At 53.1% G+C, this 13295-nt stretch overlaps 2 pseudogenes across 2 annotated transcripts in view; one reads left to right on the top strand and one right to left on the bottom strand.

Annotated features, from left to right (window-relative positions):
• LOC309685855 (olfactory receptor 14J1-like) overlaps window positions 1-13295 on the top strand; it is a 33842-nt pseudogene that overhangs the window by 19888 nt on the left and 659 nt on the right. The window lies entirely within an intron of this gene.
• LOC309685836 (olfactory receptor 14J1-like) lies at window positions 4107-13294 on the bottom strand (annotated as a pseudogene). The gene is made up of 3 exons: window positions 13286-13294; window positions 6369-7273; window positions 4107-4127 (listed from the first exon to the last, which is right to left on the bottom strand). The product of its transcript is annotated as an olfactory receptor 14J1-like (transcript).

Below are 13295 nucleotides of genomic sequence, written 5' to 3'. Positions count from 1 at the left end.
TTTCAGAGTGTAGTTAAGGAGGAGATTTCAAAGCGCACCTAAGAAAAATGTCTTTTTTATTTTAAAGGATATACTATACTATACTCCTGATTATCACTTAAGATTAGGATAGAAGCATTCTCGGATTGTTCTGGATACAGGCTGTCCCTTCAGGGGGTCTGGACAGGGAGGAGAAGCAGTCCCTGGAGGTCTGACACTGTAGGACAGCTTTGCTCCTCACCTCCCCACCCTCCCCATTTCTGACATTGGCCACATGGGACTGACACCCCTGGTCCTTGCATCAGACTTCTCCACTGAAGTCTGCAGCTGGATGTCACAGCCCCATTGCCCCATCTCCCACCTGCGCTCCTCAGAGCCCTGGCTGCACCCAGGCGCAGGAGAACTTTTCCTGTTTGTAAGACAAGAAAAGTAAAGCATAATCAGATTTCCTAAACAATAACACACAGTCCGCAATCACAGGCTCAGGACAAGCTACCTCTAATGAGGCTGCCTTTCTACAAGGGAGTTCTTATGAGAAAGAGTTTAGGAAGGTAGATAGACAAGACAGATATAAACACAATTAAGGAGTTGGCTGAGGAGACAATTAGATTGTTGAAAGACAGGCAAGCTCTGAACTCCTTGAAAGTCAAAGCAGCAGCACAGGTGAGAGGTATCTGAGTGAAGAAAGAGTAAGGGGAGGAGAAAACTGGCAAAGAAAGGAAAGGGCCTTTGCCCAGAGAGTCTGCATCTGCAAAGATGACTTTAGAAATGAACATTGTCTCAGGAGAAGGGTAAGCATCTGAAAGATTAGAGATAGTACACGCAGCGTGTAACAGGGAGAAGAGTGGTAATGAGGTTACAGGGGAAGATCAATATTTCTTTGGAATATCCCTTTTGAAAGGTCATGTGATTGCAGAGGTCTCTGGTGAAAGAGGACAAGCAAGTGTAGCACCCGTCTTTGAAAGAGTCCAAATGTGCAACCCAGGGAGCCAGTGCCTGTACAAGCTCACTTTGCTGAGGAGTGTTGTGCCATCAGTCAGAGCCCTCCTTGGTGACATTTCTGGGCACCGATAACAGAAGAACACGTCCAAGAAACATCAGCATGGATTTCATAGAATAGAATCATAGAATCATAGAATTGTTGAGGTTGGAAGGCACGTTTAGGATCATAAAATCCAACCATTAACCTACCCTGGCAGAACCACTTCTAAACCATGTCCCCAAGTACCACATCTACCCCCTTTTAAACACCTCCAGGCATGGCGAATCCACCACCTCCCTGGGCAGCCTATTCCAATGCTTGATAACCCTTTCAGTGAAACAAAAATTCCTAATATCCAATCTAAACCTTGCCTGGCATAACTTGAACCCATTTCCTCTTGTCCTATCACTTGTCACCAGGGAGAAGAGGTCAGCCCCCACCTCTCTACAAGCTCCTTTCAGGGAACTGTAGAGAGCAATAAGGTCTCCCCTCAGCCTCCTCTTCTCCAGGCTAAACAACCCCAGTTCCCTCAGCCGCTCCTCATAAGATTTGTCCTCCAGACCCCTCACCAGCTTCGTTGCCTTTCTCTGGACATGCTCCAACACTTCAATGTCCTTCTTGTAGTGAGGGGCCCAAAACTGAACACAGTACTCGAGGTGGGGCCTCACCAGTGCCAAGTACAGGGGTATGGTCAGTTCCCTAGTCCTGCTGGCCACACTATTCCTGATACAGGCCAGGATGCTGTTGGCCTTCTTGGCCACCTGGGCACACTGCCAGCTCATATTCAGCCACCAACACCCCCAGGTCCTTTTCTGCCGGGCATCTTTCCAACCCCTCTCCCCCAAGCCTGTAGTGTCCATGGGGTTGTTGTGACCCAAGTGCGGGACCTGGCAGTTGGCCTTGTTGAACCTGAAACCTTGTTGAACCTAAAGCCTTGTTGAACCTGTTCTTATGGAAATAAGAACAAATGAAGAGATGTCCTAAACCCAGAATTTAACAGACTACTGAAAGACAAATTTTAACTGCCTGAAGCTCAAAGCAGCAGTGGGATTGTTGAGAGGTGTCTGAATGATGAAAGAGGAAGGGGAAGGGAAATGTAGAGAGCAATCACAAGTGCTTCTGTGCACGTGCACGGCTGGAAAGGTGCCTTCAGACATGGTCACTTCCTTTAGGATAGGTGGAAATACGTGAAAGGTGAGGGAGATTAAATTCAGAGGCTGAAAGAGAGAGTCCTGACAATGCAAAGAGAGGGAAAGGTCAGTAGCTCTCGTCTTGCTGTCAATGGACATCCTGAAAACTCCTCATCTACATCTCATGGGAGAACACCAAATGTTTATTAAAAGTATTCTCTTGTTTCAGCTGATGAGGTCGTGCTCATACACATGTCAAAATGTCTCAGGCTTCCAGGCAGCGCTCCGCTGTCTGACCATCAGTACCCAGTGGTACCTCCAGAGGTACCTGCCTCTCCGAAGCACCTGCCTGGGCCTGGCTGCTGTCCCAGAGGAGCTGCTGGAGACCAGAGCCCCTGGGAAGCTGCAGCTGGAGCCTGGGCAGAGGGTCCCAGGCACCTACACTGGCACCGCGCTCCCGTGTCCCTCTCACTGCATCCCACCCCAATTTTATGATCACTTGCCTTTGCAAACAGAGCACAAAAAATCGCTGAGAAATCACTTATTAAAACAAGACAAAACCAAGCAAAGAAAATAACAACACCAAAAATGTTTGAAGTTTAGAGTTGCAAGAGGAAATCAACCAAAGCACAAATACAGGCTGGGTGCAGAATGGATAGAGAGAAACCCTGAGGAGAAGGACTGAGGTGGATGAGAAGCTCAACATGAGCCAGAAATGTGTGCCTGCATCCTAGAAAGCCAAGCACATCCTGAGCTTCATTAAAAGCAGCATGGCCAGCAGGTCGAGGGAGGTGATTCTTCCCCTCTACTCTACTCTTGTGAGACTCCACCTGGAGTACTGCATCCAGCTCTGGAGCCTCCAACAGAAAAAGGACATGGACCTGTTGGAGTGAGTCCAGAGGAGGGTCACAAAGATGATTAGAGGGCTGGAGCACCTCTCTTCTGAAGACAGGCTGAGAGAGTTGGGGTTGTTCAGCCTGGAGAAGAAAAGGCTTCAAGGAGACGTTATAGACCCTTCCAGTACCTAAAGGGGGCCTACAGTAGAGCTGGGGAGGCACTGTTTTCAGGGAGTGTAGCGATAGGATGATGAGTAACGGTTTTAAACTGAAAGAGGAGAGATTGAAATTAGATATTAAGAACAAATTCATTACTCCAAGGGTGGTGGGACACTGGAACATGTTGCCCAGGGAAGTGGTGGATGACCCGTCCCTGGAGGTGTTCAAGGCTAGGCTGGATGGGGCTTTGAGCAAGCTGGTCTAGTGGGAGGTGTCCCTGCCTATGGCAGTAGGGTTGGAAGTAGATGGTTTTTAAATTCCCCTCCAACCTAAACCATTCTATGATTCCATGAAATATAGAGATGACATAAGCTCTCTGAGAGATCTCCTCCAGTGCTTGACTATCTTGATGGGGAGAAAGATTTTCTTCATGTTTTTCAGCTGATGCCCCTTGGCCTTCCTCCTCCCATCATGCACAACAAGGAAGAGCCTGGCAGCCTTTTAATGCAGGAAGATACTGGGCAAGTCATGAAAGAGGATGAAGAGATTTGTCAAAGTGTTGGTGATGTTCCCCATTTGCAGGAGGGGAAACTGCATCAAGGAGGTTCGATTGTCCCCCTCCCCTTTCTTGGCCAGAAAGCCAAGGAGGGATAACATAGCAGACAGAGGAATTGGTAATGAGCCTGTCCAAGGCAGGTGAGATGAACCTCACTGGGATGGTGGGGGTTGTTCCTGGAGTCAGTCACACAAATGTCAGGGCTGTGAGGTGTCCCCACCTCATTTGGCCTCATGCACTCCTCGTACACCTCGTACACACCTCATACACACAGGGGTGTTTGGAGAAACGAGTCCTTCCCTTCCACAGGCAGAGGCAGAGCATTGCAGCAGTCGTAGTGTCTCCCTGGCCTCCTGTTGCCAGTCCCAGAGGCTGGCCGGCACCTCAGCCCTGTGGTGTGTCCTCCTGCTCTTCACTCATCTGAGATGCCCCAAATCATGAAGAATGAACAGGGGTACCTCAGTTCAAGGATGCACATTCCAGTGCTGCATTAAGGGGGTTTCCCAGGGGACCTTACTCTCCAGGTGAAGTGACCTCAAGACACCGTCTGTCCCACAGTCCTTCATGGCACCCCTAAGAACAGCTGATGGCGCTTGTGCTCACTTGGGTTCATCTTACCACCCACAACCAATGTGTATGCTTCTGTCTCCTCTGTGCAACGCAAACATGGTCTTCACACCTCGTCTTTCAATGTCCCTCTGTGGAGGGAAGAACAAGCTCTCTGAGCTGGGCGAGAGGGCAGTGCTGGAAACGGTGCTTGTTAGTGGCTTCCCTGTGACGATTGCCCCGGGGCAGCTTCCCTGGGGTGTCCCATGAACAAAGGCAGAGACATCACCCTGCTCTGCTGCTCCTGTGTGTCTCTCCCAGGAGCCCGGGCTGTGTGAGGACACTGCTATGTGCCCCTACCCTGCACGCTCACACACTTTAGCTGTACATTGGTGTTTCTCCCTCCCCAGCGTTTCCGAGCCCAGCCGTCCCAGGCCCTTCCCAGCAATCCCCACTCCTCTACCTTCTCCCCAGCCGAGCAGAGCAGCCCGGTCTGGTTGGGCCCTGCAGCAAGGAGGAAACAGAGGTAAGTAGCAGTGTCTCTTCTGCTGTCATGTCCTGGAGATCCCATCCCAGGAAGCGTGCAGCCCCCGTTACCAGTGGCGCTCCCCAGGAAAGCACAGAGTCCTGGCCCCGGTGCTCCTCTGGCAGCTTCTGCTGTCCCAGCCGCAGGGCAGCCTGGCCCAAGCTGGCACTCACAGCCAAGTGTTTCTCTTTCCATGTCTCCCCTGCACACACACCGTTCCCTGCTCTTCTCCCAGGACATCCCACCTGCCCACAGAGCCTTTCCCAAGGTCAGCACGCCTGTGCTGGCTCAGCCAGTCATTGCTGCGCCCTGTCCCCATGGTCCCCACAGCCCTCGAGCTGGTGATGCTGCTCTGCAGAGCAAGTGAGCTGTGGCGCCCAGGACCAATGGGGTGATTCTGCTGGGCTGTGCTGGTCAGGCTGGGAGGCAGACCCAGCTGATGGTGGTCACTGCCACTGAGCACCTCCCACACAAGCTCTTATGTGGCCATGGAAGGTGCTCAGAGGTACTCTGCCTTACTCCAGTGCTGTGAGATGTGTTTGGGTGCTGCGCTGGATCCAGTCTGTGAAAGTTCACTGAGGGTAAAATGAATCACTTGCCAGACTCCTTTCCCTGTGCCAGCTGTCTCCCTCGCGGCTGCAGAGCTCTCATTTGCAGGCTCATACACAGATTTGGTGTGTTGTCTGTGGGTGACACCACAACAGACAAGCTCGTGCTCAGTCGGCACCATTCACTGCTGACTCCCTGGCACACGCTGTCCCTGCAGATCCCTTGTGCTCTTCTGGCAGCTCCCAAGTCCCTCCAGAAAAACGCTGCTCTGCCATCAGCCCTATGAACTGCTGCAGAGCCCCAGGCAGGTTTGTTGGAGACCATTCACTGTCTGCATGGGCCCTGGCCACCGACAAGCAACACCTGAACCAGCCCTAAGTCCCTAGAAGGCCATCCTGGGACCACAGTCTCATCGCACTGAGCCCACAGAGAACAAACAAAGCAACAAGGCTCTTTAGAGTCTATTCCTTGGGCATGTTCTTGAGAGCAACTTTGGAAGAAGACTGAAGATTTCAAGCACTGTGCTGAGGACATCCCCTGTCATGATGGAGATGCCGTTATAGAGGTCAGCTGTGTCACAGAAGTGCTCATGGCCTGTCCCTGCCTGCAGTCACAGGACTACCACACAGCAGGACTGTGACCCCTGAGGCCTTACACCTACACAAGGGCTCCAAATGAGGGCGTGGGAGTGGCAAGAGAGCAGCTCTGGCAAGACCGAGGCTGGTGCGCCCTGGCAGTGCTGCTGTGCTGGGACTCGTTCCCCTCCACCTCTGCACGCAGGCACTGCCCTGTGTCTTTACAGAGGTCTCAGAGGAAGGATCTAAGACAAACAAGTCACTGCAGGGTCCTTCCTTTTGTTTGAATACACAGAGAGCACTGCACCTGATTTACACAGTCTGTGGGTCAAATTCTACAGGTACACAATGAATTAGAAGTGGGAAGAATAATACAATTTTGCTGAGCACAACATTATAACAAGAAAAACAAAGAAACACACATACACACAGCAAAAACCTGAGAAGACATTCTGGGCCTGCTATGAGTTACACTCTGAATGCTGTGCAGAAGAAAACAGGCACTCTGTTGCTTCTGAAAAACATCCAACCATCATTTTTCTCAGAGCATCCCTCAGCTCCTGGTTCGTCATGCTGTAGATGAGGGGTTCTCTGCTGGAGGCACCACCGAGTACAGCACTGACACCACCAGGTCAAGGGATAGGGAGGTGAGATAGTCAGGGGCTTCAGGTGGGTAAACGATTATGTGCGGACAAACAGAGGCCATGAGGAGGTGAGAGAGGAACATGGAAAAGACTTTGTGCTGCCCCTGCTGTGAGGGGATCCTCATCACAGCCCTGAATATCTGCACATAGGACACCACAATGAAAACAAAACAACCCAATGCTAAACAGATACTAACTACAATAAGCCGAACTTCCCTGAGGTAGGAGTGTGAGCAGGAGAGCTTGAGGATGTGGGGGATTTCACAGAAGAACTGGTGCAGGACAGTGCCCTGGCAGAGGGGAAGTGAAAATGTATTGGCCGTGTGCAGGAGAGAATTGAGAAACCCACTGCCCCAGGCAGCTGCTGCCATGTGGACACAAGCTCTGCTGCCCAGGAGGGTCCCGTAGTGCAGGGGATGGCAGATGGCAACGTAGCGGTCATAGGCCATGACGGTGAGAAGGCAATACTCCCCTACAATCAAGAAGACAAAGAAAAAGAGCTGGACAACACATCCCCAGTAGGAGATGGCCCTGGTGCCCCAGAGGGAATTGGCCATGGCTTTGGGGAGAGTGGTGATGGAGCCCAGGTCAAGAAGAGAGAGGTGGAGGAGGAAGAAGTACATGGGGGTGTGGAGGCGGTGGTCGCAGGCGATGGCGGTGATGGTGAGGCCGTTTCCCAGGAGGGCAGCCAGGTAGATGCCCAGGAAGAGCCAGAAGGTCAAGAGCTGCAGCTCCCGAGTGTCTGCACATGCCAGAAGGAGGAACTGGGTGATGGAGCTGCTATTGAACAGCTACTCTGGGCATGGCACACTGCTGAAAGAGAAGACATTGACAAGTTAAGGGAGACATATTTGAGCCCATCCTGTGCTGTTTCCCAACAAATCCCCCAATAATGACTTCTTTTTTCTTTGGCATAATTTCCTCCATTTCTGGGACGACATGTGTTGAAGGACATGTGTCTGAACAATATGTGTTGGGCACAAGGACTGAAGGACAGCAGTAAAATGATGAGGCTTCTGGGTCAATACTTCCTTCAGTGAAAACCCTGACACAGTGTCCCAGCCTTCCTTTCCACAAAACCCTTCCGGAGGGGATGATGGCCACAGGGCCATGGTCTCATTGCAATTACAGAGACATGGTGGGATAGCTCGCAGGACTGGAATGCTGTCACGGACGGCTATGTACTGTTTCGGAAAGACAGGCCAGCACGGTGAGGTGGTGGAGTTTCTTTCTATGGGACAGAGCAACTGGAATGTCTTGAGCTCTGCCTGCAGCTGGATGAAGAATGTGCTGAGTGCTTATCTTTAAGAATTAAGGGACAGGCGATGTGGGAGACACTGCTGTGGGTGTTTACTACAGACCACCAGATCAGGAAGAGGAAGTTGATGAGGCCTTCTACAGACTGCTGGAAATAGCCTCATGGTCACAGGCCCTGGTTCTCACGGGGGACCTCAGCCACCCCAATATTTGCTGGAAACAACACAGCTAGGCACACAGAGTCCTGGAGGTTTCTGCAGAGCAATGATGAGAACATTCTGACACAGTTGGTGGGGAAACCAACGAGGAGAGGTGCGCTGCAGGACGTATTACTGACAAATAAAGGAGGACTAGTTGGGGATGTGAAGGCTGGGGGTAGCCTTGGCTGCAGTGACCATGAGACGGCGGAGTTCTGGATCCTGTGTGGAAGAAGCAGGGCAAAAAGTAGAATTACAAGCCTGGACTTCAGGAGGGCTGACTTTGGCCTCTTCAAAGACATACTTGGAGGAATCCCATGGGCAAAGGCTTTGGCAGGAAGGGGGGTGCAGGAGAGCTGATTAATAGAAAAGCTCCACTTCCTCCAAGCTCAAGATGAGTGCATGCCTATGAGTAATAAATCAGGCAGAGGAGGCAGGAAATCTGCATGGATAAGCAAGGACCTTCTGGAAAAACTCAGGTGCGAGAGGGAAGTTTACAGAATGTGGAAAAAGGGAGTGGCGACTTGGGAGGAGTATATAAACATTGCGAGAGTACGTAGGGATGCAACGAGGAAGGCTGAAGCCCACTTGGAATTAAACCTGGCCAGGGATGTCAAGGACAATAAGAAGGGCTTCTCCAAGTACATCAGTAGTAAAAGGCAGACCAGGGAAAATGTGGGCCTGCTACTGAATGAGGTGGGTGCCCTGGTGACGGAAGATGCAGAGAAGGCAGAATTACTGAATGCCTTCTTTGCTTGAGTCTTTACTGCTAAGGCCGGCCCTCAGCAATCCCAGACTTTGGAGAGAAGAGAAAGAGTCTGGAAAAAGAAAGATTTTCCCTTGGTTAAGGAGAATCAGGTTAGAGATCATTTAGGCAAACTTGACACCCGCAAATCCATGGGCCCTGATGGCTCACACCCAGGAGTGTTGAGGGACCTGGCAGATGTTATTGCGAAGGTGCTCTCCATCATCTTTGAATGGTCAGGAGGGACAGGAGAACTGCCTGAGGACTGGAGGAAAGCCAAAGTCATGCCTATCTTGAAAAAGGGCAGGAAGGAGGACCCAGGAAACAGCAGGCCGGTCAGTGAGACCTGGAAAGGCTGGAGAGCTGGGTGGAGAGGAACATGATAAAGTTCAAGGGTAAGTGTGGGGTCCTGCATCCAGGGAGGAAAAACCCCATGCACCAGTAAAGGTCGGGGGTTCACCTGCTGCAAAGCAGCTTTGCCGAGAGGGACCTGGGAGTCCTGGTGGACAATAAGTTGACCATAAGCCAGCAATGTGCCCTGGTGGGCAAGAAGGCCTATGGTCTCCTGGGGTGCATTACAAAAGACAGTGACCAGCAGGTGGAGAGATGTCTTCCTCCCTCTCTGCTCTGCCCTGCTGAGTCTGCATCTGAAGTACTGTGTCTAGTTCTAGGTACGCCAGTGCGAGAAAGACAGGCAACTGCTGGAGAGAGTCCAGTAGAGGGCTACAAAGATGATCAGGGGACTGGAGCACCTCTCTTATGAGAATCAGGTGAGAGAGGTGGGTACGTTTAGCCTGGGGAAGAGAAGGCTGAGAGGGGATCTCCTCCATGCTTATCAGTGTCTAAAGGGAGGGTGTCCAGAGGATGGGGCCAGACTCTTTTCTGTGCTGCCCAGTGACAGGACAAGGGGAAATGGGCACAAACTGGAACACAGGAAATTCCATCTGAACACAAAGAAAAATGTCTTTACTTTGAGGGCAACAAAGCACTGGAACAGGCTGTCCAGAGAGGCTGTGGAGTGTCCTTCTGTGGAGATATTCAAAAGCTGCCCGGCTGCATTCCTGTCCAACATGCTGTAGGTGAGGCTACTTTGGCAGGGGGGTTGCACTAGACAATCTCCAAGGGTTGCTTCCAACCCCTACCATTCTGTGATCCTGTGATTCTGTGATCTTCTATGTTTTCTGTTGGCCAAAGGGATTCCCCACCAGTGCCCCCAGATGCTGCCCTGTCTCTCAAAATTACGCCATTAGAGCTTGCAGTTCCCTGCACGTGTCCTGAACCACCTCTGGCACCTCAGATGTCACCCGGTGTTTGCATTGGAAAAGCTCCCTCCTGGCCTCTGTCTCCATTACTCACAGGGCAGCTCAGAGAAGGAGCTCACTCCGATTTAGGGCAGCTGAGCTGAGGCAAGAGGAATCCTCCCTCTGGTGGGTCTGTGCGCTGCACTGGAGAAGCTGAATGTCCCTCCGGCCTCAGAAACACTGCTGAGAGCTGAGATGCCTCATTGACTTGGCTCAATCCCTGCCCTGCACCGGTGGGAATGATCCCCGGCCCATCACTGCCTCCGTGCCCTGCCTGGCAATGGGGCAGGAATGGGGGTTTCCAGAGGGGCACACGGATACCTCCTGTAGGTCCGCACACCCTGGCAGAGCACTTTCCACCACAGGGATCAGTCCGTCCAGGGTTCAGAGAGGGACAGTCGGTGATGACTTCATTGTGCTTCAAACTCTGCTCCCCAGGAGAGACCCCGCTGCCTTGGAGGAGCTGTCAGCCCTGGAGGCGCAGGGACACCTCGAGGGATTGGGGCAGTGCGGGGAGGAGGCAGAGAAAGCCACAGCTGGTCCTCTGCTGCTGAGCTGGGCCGGGCTGCTGGGATGGAGGGAGCTCCTGGCAAGCGGGCAGCGCTGCAGAGAGACAGCTCTGCCCAGGAGCAGCTCCTCTGCACAGCGCAGCAGGGCTGAGGGCACTGCCTGCAGGCAGCGAGGGCAGAGCAGGGAGGCAGAGAGAGGTTGAAGGCAGTCTGGAGAGGGAGGATGCTGAGGGCGAATGGGGGGAGAACTCTTCGTAAAGCCAAGCAGCTGCAGTAGCTGGAGAGATCTCCAACAGCTAGCACCTCCCACAGCCCGTGGGATCTTTCAGAAGGACGCTTATAATTTCTCTGCTGTGGAAGAAGAGGACATTCTCTAGATTGGGGCTTCCCTGCTTCACCATCAGAGGATCAGGACATGACAGCTGCCTTCTCCCAGGAATGGCCAAAGGGCTGTGAAGGTGGGTGTGCAGGCAGGGATGGGCAGGGCTGTCCTTGCCAGCAGGGTCCCTGCACCCCGGGGGCTGTGTGCCAGGGCAGGGACTCTGCCATCTGCCAGGGTCAGCTCTCCGCCTGCCCAGAGAAGTCCCACGTAGCTTCTGTGGGGAGAAGCTGTGGGTGGAAGGAGTGACTCCTGGCTGGGCAATGTCCTTCACCTTGAAGAGGGCGCTGTGTGGGTCAGGGTTCTTTACACCTCCAGATGACCTCTGGTCATTCCTGGAGGGACTTTTCAAGATGGAGTTCCCTTAATATGAAGGTAAATTTCTTTTGCTGTTTCTTCTCTTGGTTGGCTGGGTGGGCAGTGGCACATGTCCAAGAGGACTTTCAAATGAAAGATCAAAGGAGGGATCCCTGTAGAGATAAGGAGCTTTCCTGAGTCTGTGTCTTCGGTTTCCAGCTCTGGGGGCTACAGACAGCACCAGCATCCCCTTTCCAGTCTCACAAGGGTCTGTGGCACCTGCTCTTTAGCCCCTGCACACACGCAGAGACTGCAGGGCAGAGCTGGGCACACGGGGGCTGCCATGGGGTCTGCGAGCACTTGCAGGGAAGAGACGTGGCGGCAGGGAAAAAGCTGCTGGCAGGGAGAGCTCCAGGCAGTGGAGATGGGCAGGGAAGGAGGGAGCTGCTCCTGTAAGCCCTGCTGCAGGGGAGATAGGGGCACCTCCAGCCACCCCTGCAGTGCAGATGCCTTCCCTGAGCCACCCAGCACAGCCCTCAGCCCTCACGGCCATGGGCTCTGGGGTGGGAGTCAGCTCTGTGCCCGGCAGAGCAGCAGGAGAGGCGAAGGGCATCCCTCCTGCCACGTGCCCCATTGCTGCTGCCCAGCGGTGGGGCTGAGGGCACCTGCCCTGCATGATCAGTGTCTGGGTGGTGGCGTGCCCAGCAGGGTGAGGGTAATGCTGACCTGAGTGCCCGGCTGCCTCTCCCTGTGCCTCTCCCAGCCAGACCCTCACGGGATTTCTCCTGGTTTCTCCACGTGTCTCCTTTAAAGTTACATTTTATTGCTGTCAGCCTCCCTGGGATGGGAATTTCAGCTGCAGAGTCCCACACTGACCTTGTTCATCCACTCCTGCCTGTGTGTCCATGGGAACCAGTGTTCCAGCTTTCCTCTGACCTGTGGGACTGTGGGCAATGCAGGCTGTGGGGGTGGGGAAGGAGTCCATTTTCTCTCACTGAGATGCCAAAAACTGGGTATGTCCTTTGGGTGTCCATGGAAGCTGTGAGCTGCCCTCCAGGATGCCAACCTGTCCCATAGCACCTTTGTGTTATCGCAAAGCCCCACAGAGAAACACAGAGACTCTGTGACTGAGGAAACGCTGTTGGGTGGGTGAAATGAGCTGTGAGTGTCCTTGGCTAGAGGTGGGCTGCTGAGACCTTGAGAAAGGGTGAGACGTTTCATAGTCTGAGATGGATCCTTCCGCTCTCAGCACTGTCTGATGGCATAATACAAGAGGGTAATCCCCCTCCATCTCATGAAGGTGCAAGATGGAGGGACAAACCATCTCCCCTGACTCTGCTCTCTGGCCCAGGCAATCCTCATGTCTCACAGCACTCACTCTGTTCTCCTGGAGTGCAGCACAAATGCTGAGGGTTTCTGACATCCAAGAACACTGCTCAGGGGAGGTGGGGGAGCTGTAAAATACCCAAAGCCTCTCCAACTGCCTTCTGCCATCCCTGTTCCATAGCAGTGAGAGTTCAGATGTTGAAAAGCCCATCTGCATTAGGTGTGGGTTCCTCAGCCAAAGCAGAACACCAGGACTGGCTCCTGCCGCCACCCTCCCTATGAACTCCCTGCTGCAGAGCAGGGCTGACTCCTCGGCAGCCACTGGGCAGCGCCCTGCTCCTCACGGCACAGGCAGCCAACGCCAATCAGAGCTCCAGCCATGGAGGTGAGGAAGGTCTCCTGGAAAATGAAAAGGGAGTGTATGCAACAGAGACAGAGCCTACGGGAAATGGCTTTCATTTTTCTTACAGAAGTCTGCATTGACTTACTCTGTTTCCCTCCTTGGACAGGTGCCCCTGCCCAGAGGCAGCAAATGTCCAACAGCAGCTCCATCACCTACTTCCTCCTCATGGAGTTTGCAGACACACGGGAGCTGCATCTCTTGAACTTCTGGCTCTTCCTGGGCATCTACCTGGCTGCTCTCCTGGGAAACGGCCTCATCATCACCACCATCGCCCGCGACCACCGCCTCCACACCCCCATGTACTTCTTCCTCCTCAACCTCTCCCTCATAGACCTGGGCTCCATCTCCACCACTCTCCCCAAAGCCATGGCCAATTCCCTCTGGAACACCAGGGCCATC

Source organism: Vanellus vanellus (assembly GCF_965231255.1).
Source record: "Vanellus vanellus genome assembly, contig: HAP1_SCAFFOLD_89, whole genome shotgun sequence".
Taxonomy (NCBI): Eukaryota; Metazoa; Chordata; class Aves; order Charadriiformes; family Charadriidae; genus Vanellus; species Vanellus vanellus.
This window is presented reverse-complemented; position numbering and strand designations above follow the sequence as displayed.